General features: G+C 39.7%; 1 protein-coding gene across 1 annotated transcript in view; it reads right to left on the minus strand.

Moving 5' to 3' along the window:
• LOC139463400 (neuropeptide S receptor-like) overlaps window positions 1-15,549 on the minus strand; it is a 35,542-nt gene extending 19,993 nt beyond the window's left edge. Inside the window, exon 1 of the mRNA XM_071244658.1 lies at window positions 15,484-15,549. The gene's annotated coding sequence lies outside the window, so the exon portion shown is untranslated. The remainder of the gene's footprint in view (window positions 1-15,483) is intronic.
• Between the last annotated feature and the right edge of the window lie 3,851 nt (window positions 15,550-19,400).

The raw sequence follows: 19,400 nt of genomic DNA on the forward strand, positions 1-19,400 counted from the left end.
ATGTCGGGAATCGAACCATGGTCTTCAGCGTGACGAGCGAACGCTTTAACCACTAGGCTACCCGACCGCCCAGATATATAAGAGAAAGGGAAGTGCTGTGTATGTGTGTGTGCGTGCGCGTGTGTGCGTGTTGTTTGTAAGAATTCGGGAAGGAGTGGGGATGTAATGTGCGTGCGTACGTACGTACGTGCGTGCGTGCGTGCGTGCGTGCGCGTGCGTGCGTGCGTGCGTGCGTGCGTGCGTGCGTGCGTGCGTGCGTGTGTGTGTGTGTGTGTGTGTGTGAAAGTCCGGACTATTGATGATTTCGTAGTGCTACCCATTGAGATACCATGCCGCAGTTTGACACTGAGGCACAGTGCACTGACTCAGAACCAACTAGTCTTTGTTTATACCCTTAATCATCTTCTTTTAACGTCTTTTGCTACCTTCGGCTGTTCCGACAGACGTTCTACCATTGGAGTTCTCGGCTCCCTTTCATGTACAATAATATATTTGTATGATGAATCATAGTGTTTTTTCACGAACCGACTTGAATATATGTCACACTTGTGCTCGAGAATATATGAACTGTACAGAGAAAAACAAACATTAGCAGAGAATAACCAGTCTCGTTATCCAACGATAGAGATTCCATTGGCCGTAATAGGAAAAATTGAGTTGAAAATTATGTAAATGTGAACAATGAGTGATGACACCAGGTGTTCGCGAAAAGGCACCGCCTCTAACACAATTTGCACAAAAATGTATGTGACACCGCACAAAAGTTCTCCTGTCATGGGACACAAATTTCAAGCTACATATGTCGCCGTGTTTACCGCTGGGCGCAGGGGTCAGTCAACGGCCATCGAATACAGTGTTACTGATTTCGTCGATTGCATCTATCGAGTTTGCGTCTCACTGCAGACGGAACCACGACAACGGCATCCATTGATGTGCGTAGGTCTCACGCCAAGGATTGTCACTAATAAGATGGCGCACACATTTAAATGCAATTATTAGAATGTAAGGTAATTTTTGAAAGCCAATCCAAGTGTCTCCAGAGGTGAGGTGAAATGGGGTTTGACATCGGGTTCAAGGTTATTTCACCTACATAGCTACGCGCATACACGTATGTAGTGTGTATTAACAACAGTTAATTTGGAAAGATATTGCCATAAATACTTGTTCAGAAGCTCATTTACCTGTCTGGAAATACAAAATATCAGAATTGGTCTCTGTTGTAGTGAACATAACGATGCAAATTGTTCATTCGGTCATGTCATTGAAGACGAAAAACATAATATGTTTCATTGTCCATTATATGAACAACGAACTCCTGACATATTTACATATTTGCAGTCATTAACAAAAACCTCTGATAGATTATTCATCTTAGGGAAATATTTATATAATATTGTATACCTTTGTGGTGATATCAGATGTAAATGCGTATTTTCTACAAAAAAAAGAACCATAATGATTGTTCGGATAATTGGGCAACAAGTTGAATCTTCAATCTGAGAGAGCGGCCAGAAAGGTAACGGTCCACGTGTGTGTGTGTGTGTGTGTTGTTTGTGTGTGTGTTGTTTGTGTGTGTGTGTTGTTTGTGTGTGTGTTGTTTGTGTGTGTGTGTGTGTGTTTTTTGTGTGTGTGTTTGTGTTTGTGTGTTGTTTGTGTTTGTGTGTTGTTTGTTTGTGTGTTTGTGTGTGTGTTGTTTGTGTGTGTGTTGTTTGTGTGTGTGTGTGTGTGTGTTGTTTGTGTGTTGTTTGTGTGTGTGTTGTTTGTGTGTGTGTGTTGTTTGTGTGTGTGTTGTTTGTGTGTGTGTGTGTGTGTTGTTTGTGTGTGTGTGTTGTTTGTGTGTGTGTTGTTTGTGTGTGTGTGTGTGTGTGTTGTTTGTGTGTGTGTGTGTGTGTGTGTGTTGTTTGTGTGTGTGTGTTGTTTGTGTTGTTTGTGTGTGTGTTGTTTGTGTGTGTGTTGTTTGTGTGTGTGTTGTTTGTGTGTGTGTGTGTGTGTGTGTTGTTTGTGTGTGTGTGGTGTGTGGTGTATGGTGTGTGTGTTGTTTGTGTGTGTGTTGTTTGTGTGTGTGTGTGTGTGTGTGTGTGTGTGTGTGTGTGTGTGTGTGTGTGTGTGTGTGTGTGTGTGTGTGTGTGTGTGTGTGTGTTGGGGAAAGTTAGGGATGTGGGGATGTAATGTCTGTGTGTTTGTATGTGGTTGTTGGGGAAAGTTAGGGATGGGGAGGCAAAGAGATATATAAGAGAAAGGGAAGGGCTACATGTACATGTAGGTGAGGTGAAATGGGGTTTATTGTACTTATATACCGACGTACATGCCTTTTGTGTGGAGTTAATCATTGATACCACAGACAGAAACATTATACTGACTCCGAGCCTACCTGTCCATCTTTCATCCCCTTAATGTAGAGCGACAGGCAGAATAACAACCTCCACCTTTTAATATCTTTTGATAGACGTGGCCAGGGGTTCGAACCCCAAACTTCCGCTCTTCGGGCTGATGCTCTATCCAGTACACCATGTAGAAGGTCGAAGTGTCAACAGAACTCGTTAGGTGATAGATTTTGTTATTTATCACATTTACTTCATACATAAAATGCCTTATCAAAGGTTCTTTTCCTTAATCATGTAATAATAAATTATTTTTATCACAAGATTATACGTGTTCTAAGATTAGAAAATAATAACGGAATTAAACCGGGATTTATGTAATTAGACAAAGGACATTGTATCTACTTAAAGTGTGCGTTAATCTGTGAAGGAGGAGAGCCAGACGCCATGCCTTTCATGAGCACATCCTTGTCAAATCTCTTGTAATGAATCTTTTTATCTGCGAGGAGTACACGCCAGAACTAGGGATGCGCTTATTCACATTTCATTAGTTCTTTGCACCCATCAATGTTGTCCACGTACATTATAGAATACAGACACGAACCTGGCTCGTCTGTCTTGAGTGACGACAGTGGAAATGCATGACGACCGATGGATGCTTCAAAACAGCGGTGGTACTTTAGCCTTGCAAATGTATAAAAAATGTTACTCTGAAAGGGATGCATATAATTGCAGATCAGCGATTAGTGTTTGCATTAAAGCAGTTAGCGATCTATATATTTTTTCGTATTCGAAAATCGTAAAAGGATTGTCGTATATTATTGCAATGTGCATTATCTATCTGGAGAGTGAATGCAATTTGCATGTTCTATCTGCACAATGATTGCAATTTTCATTATGTATCTGCACAATTAAACATTACTTAAAACTGAATGGGGATTATCGTTCGTTGAATGCATTCATCGTTTATTCGTTCAGGCTTGAATAGTATGGAAAATGTGGCCACAATCCCCACAAAGGTGATGTTTTCAGCAACAGCTTTGACCATCATTCGTACCATGTTGAAATTCTGTCGTTTCTTTCTGTTTGTAGCATGGCATTCATGCGACCTCCCACTGAAATCTATGGATACAATTATCTCATGAAGTCCAAAGTGTAGCCACAATGTATGCTAGAATTGTCGTGGATCGCAGGGTTATATGAGTTACAGTACTCGCTCGCATCAAGGTGTAATCAAATGACGTTCAATGTTCGTATCATCTTCTCTCAGTTTGTCTTGTATAGATTTGATATGGGACACGGTAGAACTTCAGCTTAATGAATCGCTGTGCTGCGTGTCTTCCTTTAGCCGAAACAAGATCCCTTGTTCTTGGATTAGAACCACAGATTTAGTCAAGTATGTCCCTTGGTCTGTCAACAACATTCTGCATTTTGGTTTAATTATACTATACATCTACGGTGTCCCTTTCTATGGGCTTTCTTCCCATATTGAGCTGACACACCGTGAAATTACTGAATTACTGCTGCTCAGAGCGGCGTTTAAACCAACTTACACGTATTTCATGCTCACTGCACACACATCGGTGTGATAGTGAAAGATGATCTATTTATTAAAAAAAACCCTACAATCCATGCAATGAGATTACTGGGCATAATTACAAAAGAAAGCAATCATTCTTATGCAAGTTTTATACTTTTTCAGAATAAAGATGACTTAAGTCATGCTTTAAAGTATCGCCGGGACGACAAAATGTTTTTAGAATATGGTCGGTCATCCTGATGTAAAAATAACTTGGAATGGTCATGAATATCTTCCCTCAAATAAAATTAAAACGATAACCAGCTGGCAATGTTTTCAGCAGCGATATGACAGTAACGCGACCCTCTCATCTGTCGCTTCTGTGGAAGGTTTAATGAAGTGCATGCTTCAGATATAAACATTAGTGGTCGCTTTGGACAGACTCGTATCTATAACCTATCTCATACATTAGAATCATAAGCTTCATTTATTCCATTACCATCAGCTATTTTATCGTGTGTGTGTGTGTGTGTGTGTGTGTGTGTGTGTGTGTGTGTGTGTGTGTGTGTGTGTGTGTGTGTTAACGAAATGGTCACTCTTGTGTGGACACTGACTATGTATGGTCATATAGTTGACCTAGTAGCGCAGTTAATTACATTCCAAAATACAAGATATTTTAGTTTCTATATATATTAAAAAAAGACGGAAACCGTGAAGATCCTGTTTAGTATTGGTCTTCAGCAACCCATGCTTTCCATGAGAGGCGACTATGCTTGTCGCAAGAGGCGTCTAACGGGTTCGTGTAGTCAGATTCGCTAATGCAGTCATCGTATCCCAATTGCGGTAATCGATGCTCATTATGTCAATCACAGGGTTGTCTGGTAAAGACTCGATTATTTACAGACCTCAGTTATGCAGATGGAATATTGTTGAGTACGGCGTTATGCAACAAACAAACAAACAAACAAAACAGAAATTGAAGTTTAAGCTAAACGGATAAAACCATAAAGATACAACAGCGTTACAGTTGACTAAAGTGAATGTAGGTCAACGCTGTGGTTAGCAATGTCCATAATGGTCACATATGGAGCAAGCAAGATTCGGCCAATGTTTTCCGAGTAATTTAACCCCGTGACAGCCACACCATCTTCTCATGGGGTCACCATCACAGTTGTTTGATCAGAGCACTCGGAATGCAGAGGTGGCATTGTTATTCTTCTAAACCTTTCGCTAATACGTTTCTATCCCAGGTAGTGCCCTTAAGTGCCCCTCTACGCTGAGCGGCCATTAGTACTGTTTTTATGATCAACAATATGAGTGTTCTTTCAGTTACTCTCCTCTCAAAAGCCAGGATGACGAATGGCCAACACGGCGTCAACGTTTTTCTTGTAAACAATGATTGAAAACCGCGTCACAGAGCTTCATTATATGATATAGCAAAAAGTCAGAGCTTCTGTCCAGAATAAGGCCATCACCATCTCTCTCAAGGTAATTTCATTGTTTGGATGCAAATATTTATGCAATGGTACGTATTTACTGTGGTCGTCACGCAGTTGAAGGACATTGCTTGGAACCTTGGACTTTGATTAATAGAATTCTATAATAAAGCTTTACTGGTGGCTCAAAGAGAAACATGCAACGCCTGAGGGAAGTATTGTAGGATTCGTGAGTACGATAAATGTCATGCTAGCATTCAGATGCGCCAATAATTAACAGATTGCATTCACTGAGATCTCAAGAAATCCGGGCCATATAGCAATTATAAAATATGCATTTGTCAATAGTTTCTGTTTTCAATGCATATAGTTTGAGAAAAGGAGTCGTTTCATTTGTTAAATGTGAACGATGACTTTAGGCAAGACGCACCCATAAACTTAAAAAACCCAATTAATACACGTATCACCTATCCTAAAATGGTTTTAAGGCACAATGAAAGTTTTTTTTATTTGATTTGTGTGTCGTACCAATTTGTGAGTCCTCATTATTTTTCCATTTGAAACATAGCTCACATGAATATTGGTATTTTATATGACAATTTGGTTAATCAATATGTTCATATTGGTATGTCATACGACAATTTGGATATACAATAGAAAAGAAATTTATAAACAATATATATATATATATATATATATATATATATATATATATATATATATATATATATATATATATATATATTGCGCTGGACTCCATACATTTGGTGCATGCGCAAACGGCTAACATTATCACACTGGTCAGTGAATCAGTGAGCTCTCGATTTTCATTCCCAACTCCCCGGAAATGACAATTGTGGTATAACATTATTGGTATGTTATATGACAATATCATGTTAGGATCCACATTGATGAACGAAGTTCATCTAAGTGAGAATACGCTGAAGTTTTTCATATTACATTTCTAAATGTATCCTTTGAAAATAATAGAAGAACTGATTGAATGCATATAAACACAAAAATATGGTAAACCAAATCCAGGCAACCTATTACAATTTTGATATTCTTAATAAGACAACAGTAGTATGCTATATGACAACATTATTTTGGGAACGATACTGATGAACAAATTCACCTGAGTGAGAATACCGCGAAGTACTTAGTTTTTCATGCCTTTCTGAATCGATCCTTTGAAAAGAATAGAGGAACTGACTGAATGCATACAAAAGTGTGGTAAAACTACCTCAGGCAAATATTCTATATTGGCTGCTTAATTTGAATATCTCTTTGACTGTTTTTTCCAATGTGGTCGGTGGTTGTTTTTTGTTTGAAACTCTGACGATAGAGTTTTAAACAGTAGTATTAATATTAAATGATATCCAAAAACCTGCTTCAGTCGAGTGTATATTGTGTCACACATCTGTTACAATGAGAATAGAACATAAGATTTAAATCTGCACGGGACCTTATCAAAGGCAACTAATTAAATCTAACCTTAAACTGCTTACTAATCAATTACTTGTTGTTTAAAACCCCGGCATAACCCTTCAGTAGTTCTATACAACTGCACATAAACAATACATTCACGCTGCATCCAGTAAGGGTAATTCAGGGTTTACCATCCTGCTTATGTTTCTATTGACCAGAGGAAGCAGTCTTTGTAGTCCATGACGTAACACACGTCCCTTCTTGTGAGACATCCGACCCTTGCTTCCTTCTTGGGGGCGGTACAATTGAAGCGTATTGGTAATCAATGATGCTTATTACCAGAGGTCAATACCATGGGTACATATCGTGCCAGGTGTCATCAGCAGCAGGAATGGTGTCGTATATTGATTGAGGAAGTGTCCAGATGTCGTTACTGTCGTCCCCATTGCATACCTCACCAGGCTAACTGTGGTGCGATGTTGTGGCAACTTCACTTCGCAACTGTTTGTTTTGGTGTATGCATATGCTCTTAGCTCGGTGTTGTTCTTTCATCTTATAAGACGCATACCAACCTGTCAACTTAAGTCTGTTGGCAAATGCACTTGATATGTTTATGGATTGATCTTTACTCTTAAAGGGGATATTATCAGCTAAGCTATATACACATCTCTATGTTGAAAGTACACATTTTCTTTGCGGGCAATATCCTGGCATTTCTATTGTCAATTTACTAATTAGCTGAGTACTCCATGAACGAAAGTACAGGGATGGTCGAAAAACTTTTGTATCACAAACAGTACTTCTATTTTGTGTTGTTGTGATACAGTCTACGGCGTGTGTACATTGTTTTAAATGTAACACGTACGACATTAGTATGCTGTGTTCTGAGTCTTGCCATGAAAGGTTATATACATAAAACCATGAAAAAGGTTATATACATGAAACCATGATCACTCACGACAACTCTTTTCATAAATTGCATTAATTATATTTCAAAACTGTACAGTAACCTACAGCAAATTATGACTTCTTTCTCGGGAAAGGATTTGACAGTTCCAAGAATATTGATATTCGAATACACTTGAACTTGTGTTTATAGTTCCATATAACGATCCTAGTACTATGTACAACCATCGAAAGTCTTAAAGTGTGGGAATAATATCAAGTTCACCGCTTTCAAGTATAGTACTATAAAGTCTCATATCAAAAACAAAACAGAAATGCTGTACAAAGTATATGTTCACGACTTGCGCGTTAGTACATATGCACCAATATTTGACGTCACCCTGACTGACACGTTGAGCGTAAGCGTGTAGTCACTACGACTGAGCCCCTACCTGACATCCTTTATCAACACAGGGGCTTAGAACAATTTAGTTGTAGTAACAGTTAATACACGAGGTCAAGGTACCCTGTCTTGGCGACGCAGCCAGGCTCAAGGATAAGCCTGGGATAAAAGCTCACAGCTGAAGCTACAGCCAGGCTTGTCTCAAGATTGGACAATGTCTGCGACATAAACGACCCCAAGCTTTCTTAATGGCTGACTAAAAGTCAAGTTATTCTCTCTCTCTCTCTCTCTCTCTCTCTCTCTCTCTCTCTCTCTCTCTCTCTCTCTCTCTCTCTCTCTCTCTCTCTCTCTCTCTCCTCTTTCTTTCTCAGCGTTAATATTTAGCTCTTGAAGTTGCTTTTTAAAAACAGTCTATGTTAAACACGTTCTTAATACCATAGCTTCCTGATGCTTTTTAAAGAGTTTGGTTCACCTTGTACTTCATTCAAGACAATCGTGTTGTACACAGACCTTCAACTTCCGTCATCTCGTCTGTCGCCCTGTTACCAACACACTATTTTCGTTATCACTAGGACGACATAATCCCCACTGTAATTCCCAGTGGCGTAAGGCTATATCGGGACAGCGTACTCATCAACGTACCGACACTTCAACTCAGCGATCGATGTCATGATACAACCAGTCGGTGTCAGGTTTGATACACATGTACCCCTTAATATATCTGTGAAAAAGATCTAATCAAAGTATAAGAAAAAATATGATAATTGTTTAAACCCTTCTTATCTAAAATTATATGTTTTTTTATTGTATATGATGAACAAATACTCCTCATAGTTTCATAAAGATGTACAGTTCACATAAATATAGCGACAAAACCCTTTACTTTCCATATCCAATATAAATCTCTGCATAAAGCAGAGTCGATTGTAGGATTCTATGTCCGTTCGTGGGCGGTGTCTCATACGTGTGTGTATCAGTATACCCAAGGATACCTAATAGATCTCATATCTTGTAATGGCTTGTGCGATGAAATGATTAGATTCGTATTCCTTTTCCAACGAAACCATCAACTACATATGTCTGCACAATACATGCACAGACCAATATATGGTAAATGCATTCACACATAAATGTCTGGTAAAGTATCAGCCATGCATGCGCAAACAAATGTCTCCCCCATTGCTGCTACAATGTTCATATTTTTTAAAGTAACTGTTCAAGATGAACAAGCCTTTTGTCCAAAGTAAAGTGATACTCGTATATTCAACTTTGATCACGAAGTTGCTTAAAGTTATAAATTCTCCAAAAGATCTCAAAGTCGTTCATTCTTTTCAGTAAATCAAACGTCAACGCATCAGAGTAGGGCACAATAGTGATGGAACTACAATGAACTGATCACTGAAAGCAGTAATGGCACCAGGCGTTCGCGTAAAGAATAAGCATGACTGTCCTGTTCAAACGGTAACACCGGACTCTCCCACAATTCTAGCAGATTTCATAATAAATTCACATTCCATTGTAGTCAAAAGCGTTTAATTGATTGTAATACTTAGGACTAGTTGCATGTCATGTCTAATGTCTTGTTCTCTTTAATAAGTTGCATCATTTGTATGGTATATCTACTTGCCAAACTTGCCATATGACAGCCAAATTATTAATACAGCGGTTACCTCGCATAATTAGGGCTCCAAGCCGAAAGGCTGTAGAGCCCTATTGTAATCGTTCGATTTATTATTATTATTATTATTATTATTATTTATTATTATTATTATTTATTATTCCGCCGATTTTTGTACCTGCCCTAGCAAAATAACCACTAGCTCGATTTTGTTCAAATTTTGTGTGTGTTTGTAGACCATTGGGTACTAGTGCCCGCCAAAAAGCCAAGGCCGTAGGCCCAAAGGCCAAGGGCAGATAACTGAAAAACAAGTATTTTTTGACGATATATTTTACCCTGTTGCTCCACAACCGTTTGTCCGTTTACTTTCAAACCTTGCATGTATCTACTGCTTCAGTTGCTTGACAATTTTTGTTCTTTGACTTTGGTCATTGATCACGTGGTTTGGCAGCCATATTGGATTCAAGGTTTTGCCAGGGTTTTTTGGGCACCTGTCTTCAAATACTATCTCCTCTGAATCCACTGCATGAAATGATTTCAAACTTTCTGAGAATTGTCTCCATACAGAACACAACAAATTAGCATAGCCATTTTTCGATATCTTTTGTAGTTGCGGCCATATTGGATTTTGATTTTGATCATTTTTCTCACCGAAATTTTACTTTTAAGATCATAGCTTGTACGGTTCTTGACAGAAACTATTGAAAGTTTGCATGAAACTTTGAGACTATATGCAGCTCATTTTGTCCTTGGTTGCATACTGAAAGCACCACTGCTTGGTGTGGTATTATTCGATTTAAGTAAAAAAATCAGACTTGAGTACAAATACTGAAGGAAGCGCCTCATAAATCTACTATAAATCCCCATTCACTGGCTTTGCAGATACCCTCGCGTTCTCCACAGCCTTGTTCAATATTATGTGTACTACCCTTGACGACCAGAGTTAGAATTGGCCTTTTTCAACCTATGCTTGTCTCAAGAGGCAACTATGCTTGTCACAGGAGGCGACTAATCGGATCAGGTGGTCATACTCGCTTGATTGTTCATTTCTCAATTGCCAATTGCTAGGGTACCTTATTTTTGACGGCGTTGTTTAAAGCAAACCATTTGCGGATTAGCATATGGTCGAGGTCGGAAATTGGTTTAGTACACTCTTGGAAACTGTGGCACACGTAAATTTGGTAGCGGTAATGTCCTGCAAACCGTGACAATCTTTTGACGGAGTTGGTACAAGCAAACTATATGTGGATTCGAACATGGTCGAAGTCAAACATGGGTTAAGAACACACTGGGACACATGTGGTGATGTCTCACAAGTGGTTCATTACATTTGACGGCGTTGGTACAACCAAACCATTTTGGGATTCGAACATGGTCGAAGTCAAACATGGGTTAAGAACACACTGGGACACGTGTGGTGATGTTTCACAAGCGGTTTATTACATTTGATGGCGTTGGTACAAGCAAACCATTTTGGGATTCGAACATGGTCGAAGTCAAACATGGGTTAAGATCACACTGGGACACGTGTGGTGATGTCTCACAAACGGTTCATTACATTTGATGGCGTTGGTACAAGCAAACCATATGCGGATTCGAACATGGTCGAAGTCAAACATGGGTTAAGAACACACTGGGACACATGTGGCGATGTCATGCAAGTGGTTCCTTACATTTGATGGCATTGGTACAAACAAACCATTTGAGGATTCGAACATGGTCGAAGTTGGAAATTGGTTAAAACATCCTGGGACACCCAGGTCAATTTAGTAGTGGTGATGTCTCACAAGAGGTTCTTTACATTTGACGTCGCTGGTACAGGTAAACCCTTTGAGGATTCGAATATATGAACGAGGTGGGGAACAGGTTTAGCACTTTATCTCAGCAATGCGACAGGAACCCGGGGCCCGGACGAACGCAGAACGCTAATCCGTTTGACTGGAGCCCAACTGACAAAGAAGTTACGGCCTGTTAAAGTGTCACCAAGCCGAAAGGCTGAAGAGTCCCAGTGTTAGCGTTTGATTTAATATTATTATTATTCCGCTGATTTTTGTACCAGAGCTAGAAAAATAACCTCTTGCTCGATTTTGTTCACATTTTGTGTGTGTATGTGGACCTTTGGGTACTAGTGCCCGCCAAAAACCCAAGGCCGTAGGCCCAAAAGCCAAGGGCAGATAACTAAAAGAACAGAATATTTTGAAGATATGTTTCGCCCTATTGCTCAGCAACCGCTTATCCGATTACTTTGAAACCTTGCATGTATCTGCTGCTTGAGCTGCTTGACATTTTTTGTTCTTTGACTTTGGTCATTGGTCACGTGGTTTGGCAGCCATTATGGATTCAAGGTTTCCGCAGTGTTTTTTTGGGTACCTGTCTTTAAACGCAAAGAACTCCGAGTCCACTGCATGAAATGCTTTCAAACTTTTTGATAATTATCTCCATACATAACACATCAAACTTTAGTAGCCGATTTTGGAATTCTTTTTAGTTACGGCCGTATTGAATTTTGATTTTGATAATTCTTTTTCAACGAAATTTTGCTTTAAAGATCATATCTTGTAAGGTTCTCCATAGAAACTATTGCAAGTTTACATGAAGTTAGTGTGCCATATGCATCTCATTTATTGTTATTGGTTGTATGCTAAAAGTAACACCGCTTGGTGGTAATATTTGATTTATATTTGGGACACCCCTGGAACACGCCAATTTCTTAGCGGCCATTTCTGGTGACTATCTTTTGACAGAGTTGGCACAAGCCAACCTTTTATGGATTCGAACATGTTCGAGGTCGGAAATGGTTTTAGAACAGACCTGGACACCCTGGAACACGCCATTTTCCTTGCGACGATACCCTGCAAGTGGTGCCTACATTTGATGGATTTGGTTCAAGGAAACCCTTTGAGGATTCGAACATGGACGTTTGGGCACAGTGTTTCTTGGAGCCCGCCATTGCTGCTTGCAGCTTTAATTTCACATTGGTTTTGACAATATCACGAACTACATAGTCTGAAATATCTTAACATAGAATTGCTATATGAATTAAGAAACAATTATAACAGACTAGATCCGTGAGGGTCCGGGGTAGAATAGGCCTTCAGCAATCTATGCTTGCCGTAAAAGGCGAATATGCTTGTCGTAAGAGGCGACTAAAGGGATCGGGTGGTCAGGCTCGCTGACTTGGTTGATACATTTCATCGATCCCAATTGCGTGGACCGATGCTCATGTTGTCAATCACTGGATTGTCTGGTCCAGACTCGATTATTTACAGACCTCCTTCATAAAGCTGTAATATTGCTGAGTGCGGCGTTAAACAACAAACAAACAATCAAACAAACAAACTACAACTTCCCATTTGCTACCACAGAAAATGCCAGGACTAAATAAAATAAATGCCATGTTAAATATCAAATAATAAAATTGATAAAAAAACAATAGAAAAAACGTATATATAGAGGTTATCACGCGAGTGTGTTTGGGGATGGTAAATATCCTGCATTGGAAATCAACATTGTATTTGGCGAGCCTTGGCGAGCTAAATACATAGTGTTTATTCCTAATACAGGATATTTACCATCCCTACAGTTTTCGCTAGTTTTCCTAGAATGCGCGCATTAATATTTATTACGTCACAGGCTAAGTGATGTGTCAGTCGGACAGTGACAGTAGCCAATATAGTTCCAACTGAAATCTGCTTCTTATACAGTGGCGAAGCAACATATAGCAAAACAACAATTGTTTTTATTTGCCTTTCGCGGCAATCCATCGGTCTGTCCAGTAGAGTAACTGCCCTTTGTCAAAGGGAAGCTACTCTAACCCTAGTCCCTGAGACGTCACGGCCACGGTCAGGCGTTGTTGACAGTCAGTCTGTCCAGTCATAACGTTAAGAAGTGTAGTCAGATGTACACACAGCGACAAAACGAAACAAGGTAACAATTCAAAGATATTTTGGGCCAGATCCAACTAGTTTAATTTGTGGAGAAGGTTCCAAGCCGTAGAGATCTACAAGCACAGATATAGCTACTGATCCCGCTTGGCTAGGCCTCGTGCCCTCGCAATATTGTTTCGAAACATATATCTCTAAAGTTGCCAAAACTTATAAAATACGTCACAGTTAGACACTGATTATCAGTATATTAGACTGTTCTTTTGATAATGATAGCAATTATCCCTGTAGTTTATCCAGATTTCCGATGGTTAATTCTGACTCGATCGCCAACTGACGAGGGCGACGCCATGTTATTTATAAACAGTGAAAGTAGTCCCTACTTGACCTTTGATTTTTGCATCTCTATCCGCAAATGACCCCAAAGGATATCGTTTCTATCCGTTGGCTATATCCTGCCGAGAAACCTAACCATTATATGATATATGGTTATATATATATGAGACTCTAACTTAAGGATAAGAAAACTTTAAAGCAAAAGTAATTAAATATATAAGTGACGTCTATTTTAAAAAATAAATTTGATCCGTTCATTTTAAATGGACATCGTGGTATCATGACGAGTAGTAGATGAGCCCACTGACATACTGACATTATAGGAAGGAATAGACTACAAAGGAATCCATATTATCCATCGTGTAATCCTTTTTAAGACGCTCGTGAGTTCGAATCCACATTTCCTAGCATTTATGAGCCGTGGTCCATATGTATCTCAACTTTGGTCATTCATAGCATTACCTAATTAAAGCTGACACACCGTGAAATAAAACAGATATAATTTTAACCCACTCACTCAAAACGAATCATCATGAATACAGACAGCTTCTTACTGATATAAAATGCATGGACTTTTGGAAAGACTGCTGATAGAGTCTAAAGGGGTTTGAATTTCATTTGCCTGAGGCCAAGCACAAACCTATCTTCTAAAAACGTGCCGGCATCTCCGTGTGTGTATATATCCTACCATTACAATCCCAACGGACACTTCGTGCCTATATTTTTTACCAGGTCATGGTTATTTCGCTTTACCTGTAAGAAAATGAATATGGCCGTTCGAAATAAACGTCTTGTGCATCATTAATTCCCACTAAACATGCAAAAAATAACATTCGAAGTAAAACGAGACTCGGCGAAGTGTTTAGATTACCGTTAGTATATTTGCATGATTGTGTGTAAGTTTCGTGTACAAAAAAAGGAGAAACAACATGTTGGTCACACGTTCCTGACGTGTTCCCTGCGGCAAACTGTAACGAATCCTGTAGGATCATGCTTTACATATTACCATGGGACGACTTTGTGCAGAGACACACTGTGCAGACCATGTTGACATGACCCTACATTCGTCACCTCACAATGCCGACTGGTGACCGATAAATATAAATGGAAAAAAAATAATTGGAGTATTTCACTAAATGAGCTCTTTGAAGTGTCGTGTTTATGAACAAGTGCTGATACTAGAACTAAGTATCGCACGGTGAATCACCTCATTATTGTACATCGCCTCTGCGATGCACATTGAATGCTTATTATCGTTAGAAGTCTGACAAAATAAACTTGAATAATTGACGAACATTCGAAAATAGGTTTCTCAGTTTGGATGGGATAAAACCACGAGAGAGTCTCGGGTTTGCTGGAGGTTACAACCTCGAGATTCGTCTTGCAGAGATATCCTCAGGAGGGATCTGTAGCTACTGGTCCTCACACACTTCATCGTCTTGTTGATTTGAAACTGTCTCAATGACTTTATGAGTTTTCTTCAGTTTGCATACTATGTTGCCGTGCAAACTTTCGCAAGGCGTTTTATGGGGATGATAATGGTAGTGATTCATAAACATATGCTCATGATATAGTCGGAATCTTACGGAAGAGATGTCCTATGAATATGTTTTGTTGCTTTTATCAGTATCACATAAAAATATAAACACATACCTTACTGTTCAGAACGGGAAGTAACACACATTTGCTGCACATCTGATGAGGGTTGGACTATTGCAAACATCATTGGACATCAGTGGTAAGACATCACATGCACATGGTCATTGGAACTCAATATCTCGTGTGTCCACCACTAGTGTGAAGTACTGCCCGGTACCCTCTGTCAATTGACGAAACGAGAGTACGAATCACACGTTGTTGAATGAAGCGAGCTCGGTCCGTAGTATTCATGTAACGTCAGTAATTCGGGACATGACGCACGGGTAGGACTAGAGGTGTTCACGCAATAGTAGACACCGGGTGTCAGGACAATGGGAAGCCATACTGTTTCCCATCACCACCTTCCGCCTTGTGAGATCAGGTTATCCCTGAAGGTGTATTTTGACGCAGAAAGCATCTACTTACGTCAATGTCAAAGAAGCTGCATTGGATTAGATCGGGAATGAAAACATTGGCATGCGCAGAAGTTGGCGTATTTCAACAGGCACCAATTTTAGAAATAGCCTAACCGGCATCGCTGCGTTGATTTCATTAATGAATAACTTTGTCAGGGCAAAAAATATTCTTATTTGTACATTTGAGTTCTTTTAAAGTATCAGGCTTTTGAAACAACGCTGCCTGACTGATGATATGAGAAAAAAAGAAGAAAACACTGTGGTAAACAACCTTTAGTTCTGATAATCTCGGGATTGCCAACAACCATTCAGCACCGCCGCCATTATGTGCAAACTGCATTTTGCTCTTGTTAGTCGGTTGCAGTGGAAGCCGTCATCCTATTATGCCTCAAAAACGACCTTCTCCTCGCCTTCATCTCAGTGTGTTCCATGCCAACTCGTAAACTAAATCAAGTAAAGACGTTTTTTTGCAATAAGGCTTCCAATCTCTTAACATGCTTAAATTGCCTGTGGCAGAGAGGCGGATTACCCACTAGGCATTAATGTTGCTGTTGTCTCTGTGGTGAACAGACAGAACTATATTCCGTAGTTGAAATGGGTAATTTGTTTAAATGAGTTATGTAATAACAGCGCATTTCTGAAATGTAAGATATTCGCACTAGGCGTTTATGGAATGCACTTTGAGTGCAAAGCGGATGTATTACAGCCATATGTCTTCGGGAAGCACTGATTATACCACGAACGCATGGCTTTTACTTAGGGTACAAAGAGTCATAAAGTTTACGCTTTTGGAACCGGAGCGACTAAAAACTGTAAGAGAGAGGCAAGAGTTTGATGTAAAATGAAATGGGTCGAACTTGTATGAGTGAGTGAGTAAACGTTTTGTATATTGATATTGGGGTATATATTCTCTGTGGTATTATTCCTGATTCCACGCGGATTTATGATGCCATTATTAATAATCCGTACCCACCTGCATTGGCAGCAGATGGGCGTAGGAAATGGCTAGTAGTAAATGGGTGGTTGCAGATGGGCGAAGCAAACTGGTAGTAGTAAATGGGTGGTTGCAGATGGACGAAGCAAATGGGTAGTAGTAAATGGGTGGTATCAGATGGTCGTAGCAAATGGGTGGTAGCAGATGTGTGGTAGTGAATGGGTAGTTATAGTGTCACCTGGTCGTAAACCAGTCTAGTCACGGTCTAGGGACCGCACCGCTTCCCTCACTCTGAATTGTCCGGCTTCCGTCCCCTTTACATTCGTTAGAGAATTGGAGATCCGTAAATATTTTTTATCTAGCGGTTTAATCTACCTTATTCATTTATGGAAATTGTTAGTTACTTTCATTTCCACGCATTAGCGCCATTATCTTGCACTTGTAGATATCTCTCATGTATTCATGATCATTTTTGCCACCTCAATAATTGTACATATCTGGTTGTAAATATGGCACCGTTGAATCATAAATAGTTGGTAGTAAATAGGTGGTAGTAAATGGGTGTTAGCAGGCGGGTGGAACTAAATGGGTGGTTACAGATGGATGTTGGTAAATGGGTGGTTACAGATGGATGTTGGTAAATGGGTGGTTACAGATGGATGTTGGTAAATGGGTGGTTATAGATGGATGTTGGTAAATGGGTGGTTACAGATGGATGTTGGTAAATGGGTGGTTACAGATGGATGTTGGTAAATGGGTGGTTATAGATGGATGTTGGTAAATGGGTGGTTACAGAACGATGTTGGTAAATGGGTGGTTACAGATGGATGTTGGTAAATGGGTGGTTACAGAACGATGTTGGTAAATGGGTGGTTATAGATGGATGTTGGTAAATGGGTGGTTACAGATGGATGTTGGTAAATGGGTGGTTATAGATGGATGTTGGTAAATGGGTGGTTACAGATGGATGTTGGTAAATGAGTGGTTACAGATGGATGTTGGTAAATGGGTGGTTACAGATGGATGTTGGTAAATGGGTGGTTACAGATGGATGTTGGTAAATGGGTGGTTACAGATGGATGTTGGTAAATGGGTGGTTATAGATGGATGTTGGTAAATGGGTGGTTACAGATGGATGTTGGTAAATGGGTGGTTACAGATGGATGTTGGTAAATGGGTGGTTATAGATTGGTGGTATTAAATGGGTGGTTATAGATTGGTGGTAGTAAATTGGTGGTTATAGATTGGTGGTAGTAAATTGGTGGTTATAGATTGGTGGTAGTAAATTGTTGGTTATAGATGGATGTTGGTAAATGGGTGGCTTTAGATTGGTGGTAGTAAATGGGTGGTTACAGATTGGTGGTAGTAAATGGGTGGTTATAGATTGGTGGTAGTAAATGGGTGGTTATAGATTGGTGGTAGTAAATTGGTGGTTATAGATTGGTGGTAGTAGTAAATTGGTGGTTATAGATTGGTGGTAGTAAATTGGTGGTTATAGATTGGTGGTAGTAAATTGTTGGTTATAGATGGATGTTGGTAAATGGGTGGCTTTAGATTGGTGGTAGTAAATGGGTGGTTACAGATTGGTGGTAGTAAATGGGTGGTTACAGATTGGTGGTAGTAAATGGGTGGTTATAGATTGGTGGTAGTAAATGGGTAGTTATAGATTGGTGGTAGTAAATGGGTGGCTTTAGATTGGTGGTAGTAAATGGGTGGCTTTAGATTGGTGGTAGTAAATGGGTGGTTACAGATTGGTGTTAGTAAATGGGTGGTTACAGATTGGTGGTAGTAAATGGGTGGCTTTAGATTGGTGGTAGTAAATGGGTGGCTTTAGATTGGTGGTAGTAAATGGGTGGTTACAGATTGGTGGTAGTAAATGGGTGGCTTTAGATTGGTGGTAGTAAATGGGTGGTTATAGATTGGTGGTAGTAAATTGGTGGTTACAGATTGGTGGTAGTAAATGGGTGGCTTTAGATTGGTGGTAGTAAATTGTTGGTTATAGATTGGTGGTAGTAAATGGGTGGCTTTAGATTGGTGGTAGTAGATGGGTGGCTTTAGATTGGTGGAAGTAAATGGGTGGTTATAGATTGGTGGTAGTAAATGGTCGGCTTTAGATTGGTGGTAGTAAATGGGTGGCTTTAGATTGGTGGTAGTAAATGAGTGGTTACAGATTGGTGGTAGTAAATGGTTGGTTATAGATTGGTGGTAGTAAATGGTTGGTCATAGATTGGTGGAAGTAAATGGGTGGTTACAGATTGGTGGTAGTAAATGGGTGGTTATAGATCGGTGGTAGTAAATGGGTGGTTATAGATTGGTGGTAGTTAATGGTTAGTCACAGATTGGTGGTAGTAAATGGGTGGTCATAGATTGGTGATACTAAAGTGGTGGTCATAGATTGGTGGTAGTAAATGGGTGGTCATAGATTGGTGGTAGTAAATGGGTGGTCATAGATTGGTGGTAGTAAATGGGTAGTCATAGATTAGTGGTAGTAAATGGTTGGTCATAGATAGGTGGTAGTAAATGGTTGGTTATATAGATTGGTGGTAATATATGGGTGGTTACAGATTGGTGGTAGCAGACGG

The sequence above is a fragment of the Haliotis cracherodii genome, unplaced genomic scaffold (assembly GCF_022045235.1).
Source record: "Haliotis cracherodii isolate W230 unplaced genomic scaffold, xgHalCrac1.p SCAF_16, whole genome shotgun sequence".
NCBI lineage: Eukaryota > Metazoa > Mollusca > Gastropoda > Lepetellida > Haliotidae > Haliotis > Haliotis cracherodii.